Genomic DNA, 2,387 nt, shown 5'->3' with positions numbered 1-2,387 from the left:
TATAAGAATATCAGACCTGGATTATAATTAATTTCAAGAACCAGTCAACTTAGACAGGCTCAAATGGTACTTTGTGTGAGATAGGTCCGCTAGGCTGAAAACCTGCAAAAGGCAGTCTAGGCAAAAGTAAGGGTCAAAAAAAAAAAAAAGAATGAAAGAAAAAAAAAAGAAAAAGAAAAAAAAGAAAAGAAAAGAAAAATGCTAGATTGAAAACCTGCAAAAGGCAGTCTAGGCAAAAGGAGAGATGAGAGAAGATCTTGATGGAAAACCTGAAAAGGCCATTTGGCAGGTTATAAAGTTTATTTCTAACTTTGAAAGGTTAGAAATTTAGCAAAACTAAATGTAATAGGGAGTAATGGTGTACCTGAATAAATAAAGAAGTTTTTATTGCATTAACTATGAATGGATTTTATTTAATTATGATCGCGAATATTTGTGTCTTGAGAGATACATCAAATGATTAAGTAATTAAACTGCATTGTTTTGATTTAAACTATTATTTTGTGAGCATGACAGAATAGGTGTTTGATATGAATGCCATGATTGTCTAATTTCAAAAAAAAAAAAAAAAAGAGAGAAAAAAAAAGAACAAGAAAAAAAAAGAGCTCGCTAAGTGGAAAACCCGAAAGGGCCGTTTAGGCAAAAGTTAGAGCAAGCCAGCTGAAATGAAAACTCGAAAGAGCATTTCAGGCAAAAGTTAGGGCACAAAGAATTGAGTTCATGGAAGAGAAAGGAGTCAAGGCAGAAAAAAGTTTTGAAATAGCTGTAGAATAATGAAGCATAGGGGAGAGAAGAAAAAGAAAAATCAGAGGAAAATTGTATTGTGACCTTAAGGAAGTCTTTTTTGGTGAACAATTCTTCTAAAAAATTTTGAGGTTATAAGAAAGTTTTTGCAAAAAGAGGTCCCCCAGAGGACTAATTTTTTTTTAGAATCTCTAGCAAATCAGCATGCCCATGATAGGAGGTAGCATACAAGAAGCACAAAAATCAGAGAGAATTTTGAGACGCAATCATCCTAATTTTTTCAAATCATGAATTAGATATTTTGGTAAGTCCTTAGACGTTGTTTAGGGCACACGACATAGTTGTGTAAGGCATAGAAGAACATGCATCAACATGTCACCTGTAGGTGTGTAAGGCGTAGAATAACATGCATCACCACAGTTTTAAGTGTCGAACTATGAGGGGGTCTGATTCTTCCTCAGGATAGCGAGGGGGATACGTAGGTAGTTTAAGACTGCGGTCCTAAATACGAACCCACAACATTTCATGACAGATATTTTTTGGTAAGTCCTTAGACGTTGTTTAGGGCATATGGCATAGTTGTGTAAGGCGTAGAAGAACACGCATCAACATGTCACCTGTAGGTGTGTAAGGCGTAGAAGAACATGCATCACCACAGTTTCAAGTGTCGAACTACGAGTGGGTCTGATTCTTCCTCGGGATAATGAGGGGGATACGTAGGTAGTTTAGGACTGCGGTCCTAAATACGAATCCACAACATTTCAAATCACACAGTTGCCATTGTCATGAGACCGTAGCTAGTCTCATGACACAGAGTGTATCGACAGAGCAAGATGCACTCAATTTTCACATGACATAGTTATCACTGTTATGAGACCGTAGCTAGTCTCATGACGCAGAGTGTATCGACGAGCAAGATACACTCATTTTTCACATGACACAATTATCACTGTTATGAGACTGTAGCTAGTCTCATGATGCAGAGTGTATCGACAGAGCAAGATACACTCATTTTTCACATGACACAGTTATTACTATTATGAGACCGTAGCTAGTCTCATAACATAGAGTATGTAACGATCGGGAACCAACCACTAGAGGAATTGTCCGCTTTGGCCATAAGCCTCACGGTTTTGTCCCATAGGTGGAATGGAGAACTTCCCAGGAGGTCACCCATCCTAGGATTTCTCTCAAGCGAGCACGCTTAACCCTGGAGTTCTTCCAACTCTCCAGGCCATTCCACCAAAAGGCGCCTCTAGTGATTAGTTCCCCTATCTTATATATCATTACTTTTGAGCCCAAGACCATCTCCGTGCTTTGCCGATGTGGGATTTGCCTAAGGTTCGGGGACATCCGATAAAATTAGAACGATACAGAGAAGATTAGCATGGCCCCTGCGCAAGGATGACACACACAAATCGAGAAATGGTCCAAATTTTTATTGTAACGATCGGGAACCAACCACTAGAGGAATTTTCCGCTTTGGCCATAAGCCTCACGGTTTTGTCCCATAGGTGGAATGGAGAACTTCCCAGGAGGTCACCCATCCTAGGATTTCTCTCAAGCGAGCACGCTTAACCCTGGAGTTCTTCCAACTCTCCAGGCCATTCCACCAAAAGGCGCCTCTAGTGATTAGTTCCCCT

At 39.6% G+C, this 2,387-nt stretch overlaps 1 non-coding gene across 1 annotated transcript; it reads left to right on the top strand.

Moving 5' to 3' along the window:
• Positions 1 to 2,078: 2,078 nt before the first annotated feature.
• On the top strand, positions 2,079 to 2,184 carry LOC131181021 (U6 spliceosomal RNA). Its single transcript, XR_009149651.1, has one exon. It is a non-coding gene; the product is annotated as a U6 spliceosomal RNA (small nuclear RNA).
• The last annotated feature ends 203 nt before the right edge of the window (positions 2,185 to 2,387 follow it).

The sequence above is a fragment of the Hevea brasiliensis genome, chromosome 6, assembly GCF_030052815.1.
Source record: "Hevea brasiliensis isolate MT/VB/25A 57/8 chromosome 6, ASM3005281v1, whole genome shotgun sequence".
NCBI lineage: Eukaryota > Viridiplantae > Streptophyta > Magnoliopsida > Malpighiales > Euphorbiaceae > Hevea > Hevea brasiliensis.
The sequence above is the reverse complement of the archived record's forward strand: the minus strand, read 5'-3'. Positions and strand labels throughout refer to the sequence as shown.